Here is a 13,478-nt window from a genome sequence, read left to right on the forward strand (position 1 = left end):
CGTCAGGTCAACTGTACAGACATGAAAGTGGTGTCAATCTTCTTATTTAACTTTTTAATAAGCATATTTCCCAAAATGTTGAACTATTCCTTTAAGATTCTACATGTCACCAACTCGGCAGATAGATTCACTTTTTAGGAAATAGACCTTAGCCTCATTAGAGTGACCAGACAACATGAAGAAGCCTAGTTGGAGTAGTCTGCATAGTATAGCCTAGTTAAGGGCTACCCTACTTTCAGCTCCAATAGCCCAGTTACAAAAACACCCAGAAGAGTCAGTCAGTCTCTCCATGAGTGCAGAGTCCAAATAAGTAATGGCAACTCTGAGCAAATGCTGGAGCTACCCTAAAATAAAGAGGGAAGATTGGGCAGAGTTGTCACACAGAGAGCCAGAACTGGGATGGGATATATTACATTAATATTTCAGGCATCTATCTGACAAGCTTGTCCTCAGCGACTTACAGGATTCTTGCTCAAGGACACGTTGGCAGGACATATGGCTGTTAATGAGCCAGTTGTAAGGACACTGACTGGAAAGTTTAGTGACTTCACTATACTTCATACTATTATTTATAAAAACTTTGCCATTATATGTGCAAAATACTCTGCCAAATGTATCATAGTATTTTCGGCTCTATTTTTAATAACAGCACGTCTAGCTGTTTTCAAGGTCTGGTTGGCAAACATAAGCCAAGACCGTTGATGTGCTCCAGGCTGGAATGAAACATGGGTTCTTTCCAGTTTATTTCCCAATGTCAAACAAGTGCTTCTTGACTGTCAAATGCTGGGGAGCAGTGACTAAATACACTCTCCAGAGCAGTAGCATCGAGGAACTCCTTGCTATAAAAGGGAAAAAAAAGGACAGAGAGGAGACACTGGTTGGAGGCTGCAAGTCATCATTAGTGTTATTATCTGGAACTTAATGTTGGATGTGCTGTAAGCTGGCACAGTGCCAGTTTTAGTAAATGCTAATTGCTATCATTATGGATGGACTGTTTGCTCAAGGTATAAACTGTTGCACACTGATTTGCAATGGAAACGATCAACTGATAGGAACACCAGGCTTGTTTTAGCAGTTTTAAATCATCATCATTGCTATTATCGCATACTTTCACTGCTCTGTGCCTTTTCAACAGTCAATTTCCTTCCTCTCGTTTTCTGTCTCCCCGTCCTATCTTTCCTCTATCTCCCCAAGATGTTGTCCACGCTCCCAGTTTACGTAGGTCGCAGCCCAGAGAGATGATAAAGAAGCTCCAGGGTGGTGGAGGTTTCTGGCAGGGCGGCGGCGGCGGCAGTGGTGTTAGTGGTGGAAGGCGAGAGCATTGGGAGCGTCGGTTCCGGAGCCATGTGGCATTGTACCTGCTCATCCATAATGGATGAGGGTCAGCAATAATGGATGAGGCTGGTGAGTAACCTGAGGATGCGGTGGGACATGGAGACTTGCTTCGGCCTTAGCCTCCTTTTCCTCCTCCTCCTCCTCCTCCTTCTCCTGTTGTCAGCCAACAAGCCTTTCTCAGAAAACACGGAACATGATGCTCGCCCGGACACGGACACATTGAAAACAAACATGGTGGCACTCAAATAATCCATATTAGCACTCCAACAAACAAGCTGGCCAGGGATGCATTTATGAGAAACACAGACAGGGAAGGCCTATGTTCTCTGTTGGTGTAATTGGACTAAATTTTTAATCCAAAATCTAAGTGGTAGTGCCACTGTCTTCATTCATTCATTATGTATTTATTACTTGTGCGCTACAATAAAAATTAAATGACAATGTGAAAGGAGTTGCTTGTAGTGATGAACCAACAGAGAATTATCAAATAAATCTGTAGCTCTCCTCGACATTACAGCAAGTTTCAGCTAAATAACACTTGGCTAAGCCCCTCCTCTGAACAGAGATTGGTCAATCATAGACTGGCAGCCATAACAAGGCACCACCTGTCAAGCTTTGCATTTCTCTCCATGAAGCGGCGTGTAGGGGGCTCTAAGAAGAGCGATACTTGGGTGTCTCATGAGTTTGGAGGGTGGTGGCTTTTCTGTAGTCTTTCAGGAGACATTGAGACCAATAGCTCATTAGGAAATTGTTTACTGAGGTCATAAATTATATGAGAAGTAGAGGCAGTTTGCCATAAGAGTTTATACACTGACCTCTTTTTGCAACCAGTGCAATCACCCCCTGATGGCCATTAAAAAGAATGGAGGTTTCAGGCACTGTCAAATTGGCTTTTCACTTTTCAGACTGGAAGCTTCGTCCACTATTTCCACTATTGATGCATCTATGATTCACAACTTGTTCCCACTGCCCCACAAATGGCCAAAAAAGAAACTATTCCAGGTTTCATGTTTCTGCCACACATTATAAAAGTTTCTGATATTCAGTCCACGAGGACAAATTGAATTAAAGGGTCACTGTGAGTTATAGAGCTTTAACCACACTAGGGATTAAAAGTCTTTCAACAAGTATTTTTAAATCCATCTCTTGTGACTCCACAGACTGGAAGTGCAATACAAAATCACGAGAGAATCCCTTCAAAGGCAGCATTCAATTTTACTGTTCATAACTTGAACTGGGTGGGATGAATCAGCCAGTGATCCAACAGCTAAATATTAACTGTCCATGATGAGATCTTTGAGTCAGCTGGCCCCCACAAAGGGAGCACTGTACCCAAACAGCTGCCGCTGCCCACACCAGCCCCACCGTTTAATGCAGTCATTCGAAATCCAATACCGCAGGGCCCATCCCACCTTACAGCGGCAATCAATGACCAGCACTTTTGACAGGCGACACTGCTGTCTGCTGAGTAGAGGGTGACAGATGGGAACCAGGGATAGCTCTGTGTGTGTGTGTGCCTGTGTGTAGGAGGGATGGTGGGTGGGGGGGGGGGGGACTAGTGAAGTAGTGAGGCTCGATCTCAGTCACACTGACAATGGCATGCTTAGTCACACACCTGATGGACTGTGAGAAAGAGTGTGTATCCGCATGCAGGCAGGAGTCGGGGTGTTACAGAGGGCGACTGACTCATGACTGCTTTGAGAGTGGGATCCCAAAAAGACAGATTGTACCACCCGCCACAGTCATCGGCCTCGTCCCCCTCCTCAACAATGAGATGATGCATTCCATTTATTTAATTAGATCCCCCTCACTCCTAAGTGGCTGCCGATTGATTTCTGCGGGTACACAAAAGCGGAGGCAATGTCACTGGTGAGTGGGCCAAGAGCTGATGAACCTTTAGGTGTGAAAGTAAAAAGGATTTCCAACATACTTTGTGTGATTACATAGCAAAGCGTTCGGCTGTGGGTGTGTAGGCACAGATCTGCTAGAAAATCGATCATTGCACTGGCAGCACAATGCCATGTGAGCGTCTGAATCATGAGCCAGTCTGAGAGAAATAGGTGTTGGTACAGAGTGAGTGTGACTCTCAGGGAAAATGAGGGAGAGATAGGGAGAACAGGCAGATGCATTCACAGCTCGGTAGATAAAAAGCAAACCGTAACAATGGCACAGTCATTCACAAAAAGCCTGTGATCTTCAGCAGAGAAGCTGTGGAGGAGGACTGTGACATCTTAGGCATGTAACTGACACTCATTTCTAAACTGAAAGATTCACAGCCTTAATGTTTTGTTCACCAACATAGTACAATGTTGGACATCTGTTATCTTGTATATGAGAATGTGTGTGCAGATGCTTTCCTCTGTGCCTGAGTTATGCGTGTACATAAGGGGTGTCAGGATCCATCCATCTGGATTGATATATTGATTCAATGATCAATGATCCAATAGTTCCAGCTATACTTTTAACTGCTTTACATGTGTTCTAATAACAGTCACATGAATGTTGATTAACAGGGAGAGACCACAGACAGTAGAAATATGTATACATGACTTAAGCAGTGGTTTACTTTTTGAAATCATGCTAAAAAAATCCTGTGGTCGGTTTGTTTGCTTTCAAACCACAAACAAACTTTTAATCACACCTTTAATCTGATATTCCTGTGCTACATCTGTGTCACTGTTGCTGTCCAAACGCAGTTCCTTCCTAAATATCCAAACGGTGCTTACGCCAGACAGACAGAAAAAAAAGAAAAAGGATGAGGATATTTACTCCCTTCTCGGTAATAAATCAACAGTGTGGAAATATTTTGGATTTCACAGAAAAGACCTGAAAAACCCTTAGTTGCTTAGTAACTTGTTGCTCTTGCTACAGCAATATTAGCTGCTATGTTTATCAATGAAAAATCATTAATGCAAGCTGAAATTCAACTGGGGTTTTCTGTTGGGAGATGCAGTGAATTAAACCAGCAGTGAGAAAGAAAGGTACATATAATATGAGATATAACAACACACTCGGTAATTTACGCAGTATAACATGCCATAAGCTTAAGCTTATAGTGGTACCTAGAAAAAAACAGTTGCTTTGTCAATGAACCTTGAAAATTATTATTGAGCAGAATTTTATACTTTTGTTGGATGTTCTCATTGTCAAACCATTTTTACGTTAGTGGAGTCAATTTAACACTACATTCACACATTAAAATGTCTAAAAACACTAGACATATGTTATATATTTTGTTGAGTTGTGCACATACATTATACCAAATGTTTCCAACAATGTACAAACAGTAATTAGTCTTTAAACTATAAAAATTAAACTGAAATGAGCTTGGAAACATATTGTATTTGGGATACCTGAGGTTTTGCATGAAACCAAGTACTCACTGTGCTACCAGTTTTATAAACTCAAAATTGTGGTACATTTGCCCAAACTTGACAATAGATTGCAGATTAGCTCATTAGTAAATGCACAGTTCACATCAGCCACGCAGGCACCTGAGCCGTCAGCAGATATTATAGGGTGCACCTGAATAGAGAGCCACTGTTGATTCTAATTCATGGGTTGAAGTCTTGATAAAAATGCAGGGTAGCTGGTAGAGTTGGCAGCCAAAGTATTAATATCAGCCAAAGAAATGATTGACTCCCACAGCTCTGCTTTTCTATATAATTGCAATCAAAACAGAAATCATCTCGGATAAGCAAAGTTTATAGCAGTCCTCAGACTGTAGTTTGCAATGCACCTGATAAACCCGTTTTCTATAGTGTGATTATTATAAAGTGTCCCTTGCTTTCTACTCCTCAACTATACGTTAGTGCTAAATAGCCATACATGGTCCTCGTACACATGGGATCCTGTGAAAGTCAAGGTCGACAAACAATATAAATATGAAACAGTGATGGCAGCAACACTATACTTGTTTGTGTGTGCCGTATATCAACGATTTCATCTTCCCTGCAATAAAAAAAAAGAAGACGTGTTCAATTTCTGCTGCTGCACTGATAATGCACGGCCATGAAATCTCACTTCCATTCGACACACTCAGATTGCACATTCAGTGTCATGTCACGGAGATGATTTCTGTAAATCTATTTCCCCAAGTCTGGAATGACACACTGTGTGGCTGCACCCCAATGGATGTCTCTTGTGAAGGACTTCCTCAGTGCCCTTCCATTGAATCCCAAAACCATGGCATAATCCTGCTGCATAGCACAAGAACACGTTCAGCTCACCATCTACTGTCGTGATTTGTCATTTTGAAAGTTGATTTTTTGCTGGTGGGGCATCTACGTTTTAGTCATCGCTTGTCTTGACTTAACTCAGACATCTTCAGTTGACCAGTTACCATCCTGGATTAGTAATTTCCAGTTTAATTAATCATTCTGTGAAGTGTCTGCTACATCGCAGAAGAATGTTTCCACAGAGCCTACAGTATATTTCTATGAACACCTAATAGTAGAAGTAGGAGTGGTTGCACTTACCTAATTTCTGCAAGCGTTTGAAAGTTACCAAATGTGGTGGCACAACTAACTCATACTGAAAGTAGTAAGTGGGGCAGACGCCTTGTATATCTACGTCCTATATCATGAAACTGGAAGTCCCCATGTTAAGATGCAACTAACCATTATTTTCATTGTCTGTTACCCCACAGATTATTTTCTTGACATGTCCATTGATTCTTTTGTCTATAAAATGTTAGAAACAGTAGAAAATGCCATACACAATGTCTCAGAGTCCTTGTGGATGGTCCCAATTTGCTTTTTTTTCTTTTCTTCCAAAAACCAAATGATATTCAATTTACTGTCATATCTGGCAAAGAAAATCAGCAAATTATCACATTTGAGGAGCTAAAACCAGAAAATGTTCGTCATTCTTGGCTGAAAAATAACTGAAATAATTAATTTATTATCCAAATAGTTGCTTATTAATATTCTGTTGACTAACAAATGGACTGATGAAGTAATTGTTGTATTCATCAGGGTAATCATTTCAAATTAACACAATAATTACAATATTACACTGTAAAACTTCAAATGTAAGACAGTATTCTAGCAGCAGCAGTATAGCTCTGATCTTTTTGTGAATGTGTGTTGACAGAGGAGCAACTGATGTAGGACTGAAACCAAAGTGATTATTTTCATTATCGATTATTCTGCTGATTATTTCAAGATTGATCCATTGATCATTATTCTATAAAATCACAATTTCTCTGAACCCAAAGTGATGATTGGTTCTTGCATCCAACTAGCAGTCAAAAACCCAAAGACTCTTCACTTAGTATCATAAACGATGAAGAAAAACAGCAAATCCTCACATTTAAGAAGCCGGAACCAGCAAATGTTTGATATTTTTGCTTGAAAAAAATGACCGAAACATTGATTATCAAAATAATTGGCAAATGATTTTCTTTTGATCAACTAATCATTGCAGCTCTGAATACTTCACTACTACAACTACCACCACTACTACTGTAACTATGGCTCTTACGACTGTTTCTGTTTGCTGGCTCTCCACAATAGTGTGTCGATCTGTAGTTTGTTTATGAAAATCATCAGTATTCAACTTGTTTGAAAATATCAGTGAGAAATGAACTATTCCATAGGTGACAAAACCTTTATTTGGCCCTGAGTGGATTAAATATTTTGGTGGGAGAGATATTTGACATCTTCAGTCTGATTAAACAGGAAGATGAAAAATTCTCCCATCAATCGGATTGGACGTGACACTGGCAAGGTCCCTCTGATTGGATGTTTAACTACTGACAGTGATTGATGACTCATCATAGGCAGAATCACCCCACCGCTGGCGGCGGCACCCTTGGGTCGATTTCTCCTCAGATGAGGCACCAGCTGAATTGTGGGTAGACATGGACAGGGCATGAGAATAAATTGGAATGGGGCCATTCTGTTTAAATGTAAATGTTCATTTAAATGTATTCATGGAAAATGACAGCAGCTTGCGTGTTGTAAATGAGCATACTTATGCAGCCCCTGCAGATACCCACTGAGATGAACACATGTGCACTAAAATACACAGACATAGACACATGGCTGCTTGGCCCTACAGGTCATTTCATTTCAATAGTGAGAGACGGCTTAACATCCCTGAGCTTAACTGCTCCCTGTACAGCCACCTCAGTGCAGCAGCCAGAAGAGACACTCAATGGAGTACAATATAAATACCTAAAATTATATCTGTGATATCTGTGAATGCAAAAAGAGGGTCTTTTAAAGGGATAGTATGGTTGTATGATGTACTTATCGATAGCGATCGTGTTACTTATGACAGATGGCAGACGGCATAGTTTTCTATAAGCAGTGAAGGGGAACAATCAATGTACTGCGGTGGACAGGGTCATGAGCAAAACATATTTTAGCCACTTAAAAAAAGGCCAACTAAAAAAATGAATATCAGTTTAAGTGTATGCTATATATACAATATTTTAACAGCTTCCTTTGCAATCAGACAGCCGTTATATAAGCCAAATATGACGCTCTCCAGAGTCACCAGACTCCTTTGGCAAAAACATTTTATCTTGTAGAACACAGGAGTTGCTGGTCTGCCACTGCCTCAGTCTGCTTCACAATTAAACAACAAATCGAGGCAGTAGCAGACCATGAACTGTGTTCTGTGAGGAAAAATTCCTGCTTTCGCCAATGAAGTCTTGTTGAACGAGAGAGAGTGATATTTCACTTCTAGAAAGGGGGATTCCAATTGCAAAAGGCTGCCTGACAGCAAGATAAAGCAGAGAAAGTACTCTAAATATAACAAACACTTACACTGATATTCATTTTATTAGATGGGCCTTTTTTTTTTTTTTTTACAAAGAGAAATATGTTAGACCCTAGCATGAAAAAATAAGTCCAAATAGCAAATTAGAGTCATAGAAGGTATATATAACAGATCAAATCCCCTTTTAATATACAATCTATGATGCAAGCAAGTTGTTTTCTCCTGCACAACATAATATTTTCACAATGATGAGCGAGGACGAGTCCTCCACTTTAAGTTGATTAGCCGTTTATAATGGTCAGTTGTCTGTCACTGCACAGCTGAGCCCGTTATCCTGAAAACAAAAGCCCACTACTCTGAAAACACACACTCTGGAGTTGGGCTTTAGTGACTACCTGCTTTACTGCCTGTCAGACTCCATTAACATATTGCTAAATTTAACAGTTCTAAAAATCTACTCCTTCTAAAAGCTTATTTATGATTTCTTAACACTCATAAACAGACACTCATTCAGCAAACATTTGTCATTAATTTTAACCTTAAATGCGAAACCGGCAAACTAAAACAAAAAAGAAGAATATGGTGGCTGTAGTGTTGTTGTGGGAAAGGCTGGTATTTCAACTTGGCATGTTTCTTTAGCATCTGATGACATATCATGGTCATTTTGTGATACTTATTTCTCCTTTAATTGTTAGATAAAATGTGTTTTGATGCTCATCTGAGCTCATCAACTGCAGTACACTGCTCAGCTATGCACTGCTTCTCTCTCTCATCATCTACAGTAGGTAACACACTGATTACTGAGAAGTACCTCATACAACCCCACTTCAAATGAATCTAACTATCCTTTTAAGTAGTTGCCTGTGTGCACTGACATGCTGGAATCAGTAACGATTAGCAGGACAACAATTAATTCATTATTCCGTGTGAAATATTGGATCTGTTCTGTGCAATCTTTCACGTTCACCACAAGACTGAAAGTTTCGACAAATGAGCGAAACAGATTGCCTGTGAATTCTAGCTCTGAAAACTCACAAGTTTTCTGTCTTCAAAAAGATCCGAAAAACCACGGCGGTGCTTTAGTGCTGAGCAGAATTATACCCTCATGCATGAAACAGTGCAGCTTCTGATCTGCTCACATTAGACACATCATCAGAAACGTTTTTATTGTCACCAAATCCTCTGGTTAATTTTCAATATCTAATGTCCTGATGGGCTGTGGCTGCATGTGGTAATCCACAGTGATGTGATTGGTGAATATCTCAATATAGTGACCTATTTTCTAGTAAGTTAACACGGCTGGCATGCCAGAATGGCTTAACTGATCACTTAAACCCGTAACTAGATGTGTCTCTTGTGTTGCAATAATGTAATTTGTGCTGCTGTTTTGGTGCTTGAGTATTTATAACTGAACAGAAGCTGAGCAAATGTGTGTATGATCTCTGCTCCTTCTGAGTGTTTGTCTCTGTGCGCGTTTGTTTCCATGCGGTGACGCCTAAGACAAACACAGCTCATGACTTAAAGGAGGAGAGTAGCCCGTCCTTTTATTGTATGCGGTGTCGCCGTGGCAACACAACAGGAAACAGTAAGCCTGTAGAGAGGATGTGACCCATGTCGCAGAATCAAAGGTAGCATCACTCGCTCACAATTCTCTGTCTACCTCACATGCCCACACACACACACACGCACAAAGACACGGTCATATATATGTGAATCCAGGTCTTTTGACAGACGCAGGACAACCCTGGAAAGCAGCAGAAGTGTGTGTGTGTGTGTGTGTGCTGTGTCCTCACTGGGACACAGATGTAACAGGATAAGGGGGGAGCTGTGCGTACCCTTGAGCACAAAACACTTTATAAATAACTAAGAGGCACATGCCCGCAGCTCATTAACATTATCATTCCAACACATAAGTATGTACACACACATGCTGATACACACACACACACACACACACACACACACACACACACACACACACACACACAGGGGACATTCAAGATATTAATAACTGTCAACATGTGTAATAAGAGGGAGCAGCTAAAACAAGAACTGTTTGTGCAGTATGTGTGGCCACAAGTTCCACACAAACAATCAACAGACATACAAAATATCATAGAAAGCCATAAAAAGAAAGCTGTGATTCCAACTAAAGTTTCCTAATGCCAAACTAATGTCAAATATGTCTAAAAGTGATTTTTATGATATCAATGTACCTCCGGGGCTGAAAAATGAAGCCAACATGAAAGTGCCAAAACTGCAGTTCTTCGAATGGCCACTTGAGGCTGCTTCTCCACAGACTCACATAAAAAGCCCAACTTTGTATCAGAAATAAAACATGTTTACAGTCTGGCACAAAAAAGTGGTTCTATAGCTAGTTTCCAAGTTCATGAACTAAACGGGGGATGAACTTTTACATAACTCACCAATTATGCATAATTAAGGGGCGTGGTTGCTTTGAGTGACAGGCTAGTGGCTAGTGGCTTGCTAGCTCCGCCCATGACCATGAACATCTGAACAAGATTCATGACAATCCATCCCATAGTTGTTGAGATGTTTCGCGCTTAACATTAACTTGAACCTGATCAAGACTTTCCTTTAACTGAGAGCCGTCAGAGATGGAAAACGGAGAGCATTTCCTTATTGGGCCATGTGATTATGTGTGGTCTTGTATAAACATTACCATTCATCAAAAAGGATGAACACAGCACAACGTACAGATGCCTTTTTCTGAACTATAACGACATGATTAGCTGCTGTGTAAAAGGGATGGACCATCATCCACACACAATAATGAGGCCAAGGCCACTACTACTCAGCTTCTGGGAGGGAGAGAAAGAGAAACAGAGAATGTGAGTAGTGAGTAAGACAGAGTGAGAGAAGAAGCGTTGGACAGCATAACTCAGCCACTGAGTGAAAGAATGTGGATTTGGAGAAAGAGGGATGTAGGAATGTGAAATTGAAGGGATGAAGGCTGGAACAGGGATAAGTTTTGTGGCAGCATAATCAACAATGAACGCCCCTGTGAGTAGCGAGTAAACACCAGTTTCGGTTTTCATTCTGAATTGAGTGAATCGCATGTGAATTGACCACAGCCACAACAAGCACCAGTGTGTGTCTCCCCTGTGGTGAAATGAGATATGAGAACTGGCAAGGACAGGGGCGCAGCCGGGGGGGATGGGAGGGTGAGGGAGAACGAGACCAACAGTAGACAGTGTGGAGGTGGAGGTGCGCCATGGGCAAGAATGTGGATGACGAGAAAACAGACAGGTTTCTTTTCACCCCAGCTGACGTCTTTTCTCAGGTTGACAGACTGAGAAAAGACATCCAAAAATGTGAAAGAAACAATCATCATCTTTTTTTTTTAAACCTGAGTTGTGAAAGGAATGTGTAGGATGATGCCTACTGTTTGTGTGTGTATGCATGTGCCCTTCACTCATCACCTTAACATTTTCTTACATGAATCTGAGATACTACAGAGAGATATTAAATGTTGTAAACCAGCTTAAAAAATGCAAAACTTACAATTTAGCGTATCTCCAATTAGCACAGCAACTAGCACTTACTTTCTGATTAATCTGCTGATTATTTGAAAATAAAAAAATGACAAAAAATGACAGAAAATTGACAAATCAATCACCAAAATTTCTGCAGATTAAAGTCACCTGCTACTTACTTCATCTCTGTCTCAAACAAAACACATTATCTTTTGAGTGTGAAGTTTAAAGTTAGACGAATCTGCAAGCTCATTCTTCATTTGCTCTGGCAGATATGTCCAGATCTCTTTGGGCCAATCACAACAGTTTATTTAATACGGGGTGGGTTTGATATGACAGAGAAACACCACCGGTCCAGATCTGAAGTCACAAGTTTTGAGCACACCAGGCTCATGAAACCCTGACAAAACTCAAACTAGGCAGCGCTGATCAAATGTGAATCAAAATTTTGTTACTGCATTGCGATTTCTCGACTCAAACGTTTTCAGACACACATTTCGATTTGCAGACTTTTCAGAGGTGCTGATAGCTGGTGGCACTTTCAGATACAGTTATCAGATCAGTGAGATTCACCTACATCCTGTTGGTAACTGCACACTGCTGATCCTGCAGACCTTTGTCATGCATTCAAATTTTCTGACCTAAAGCTTTTTCCATCCTGAAAGAATGCACATTACTGGCCAACATGACTATCTGTGTGTGTGTGTACAGTAGGCCTGTAGGGGTCTGTCCTGAACCGACCCCGGGCGAGAGATAACATCATTACTCTGCAGAGCAGCTACCTCCACCGGCTAGCCTGCCGTTTCCAAGGCAATGAACAGGGCTACTCACTTTCCACCTCAAACGCATTACGAGATGTGTGTGTGTGTGTGTGCGTACTGCACATTTACATACAGTACATGTGAGCCGTAGTATCCGTCTGTGGTGTCAGCGTGTGAGCACATGTCTACAGCAGGCTCATGTTTAACCTTTGCATTTTGTCCATAATACAGGGAGGGCAAATGCATATTTGTGCGTGTGACCATCTAATGCAGGGCTGTATCAACAGAGGCCAGTAGATTTACAGTGCCTCAGGGCAGGACAGAAATACACACAAACAAATACGATCACATTGTGGCTGCGGATAATATGAAATATATTTGTGTGACTGCCCCCTTCCTCCCTCTGTGCATGCCTGTCAGCTGCTGATACAGGAATTCAGAGAACATTTTACAAGCCGCTGTGCTGACACCAGGCATTTTCCACATTTTTAACCAGGTCTCAAATTAGTGAGAAACCAGCCATAAGTACATTTGAGTGTGTGTTTGTGCATGTGTGCATTTCTGTGTGGGGCTGGTAGCTCTTGCAAGGTCTCCAGGTAATGAGAACCAGGCCAACTCAGCTCGGGTAATGACCGCCGAGATATTGTGCTCCTATTATACACTTGCCGTGGAATCTTTATGATGGATTTAATTGGATAGAACAAGCAGGAGGAATGTGTTGTTTATATGCGTGTGTGTGTGTGTGTGTGTGTGTGTGTGTTCGTGGAGGCTCCTTTCAAAGCTGTTTGGGCGGTTATTGATCAGTAATTAACTGAGGCTAAATTGCTAGAAATGGCCTGTGTAGCCCTGTGAGGCACGCTTATGTTCATATGGGGAAAAAAGTAAATATGATACAAATGAAATTCTTGCAAATATATTAAACACCTAATAAACAAGCAAGTTAATCGAGTTAAATAGAAGTTAATACGGTTTTGCGGCTGCTGAATTGCAGAAATGAGATTATGCAAATATGAAAATGAATTTAGAAGAGGAATGAGTGCGTAAGAGAGGAGAGAGCTTTTATGGTTTTGAGTCTTTATTGACAGCGTTGTCATATGGCTGTGGGTGGAGAACAGAGCATGACAACCTCTGTGTACATACAGTGTGTGTTAATGTG

Source organism: Lutjanus erythropterus, chromosome 22 (genome assembly GCF_056507025.1).
Source record: "Lutjanus erythropterus isolate fLutEry1 chromosome 22, fLutEry1.hap2, whole genome shotgun sequence".
Lineage (NCBI taxonomy): Eukaryota > Metazoa > Chordata > Actinopteri > Lutjaniformes > Lutjanidae > Lutjanus > Lutjanus erythropterus.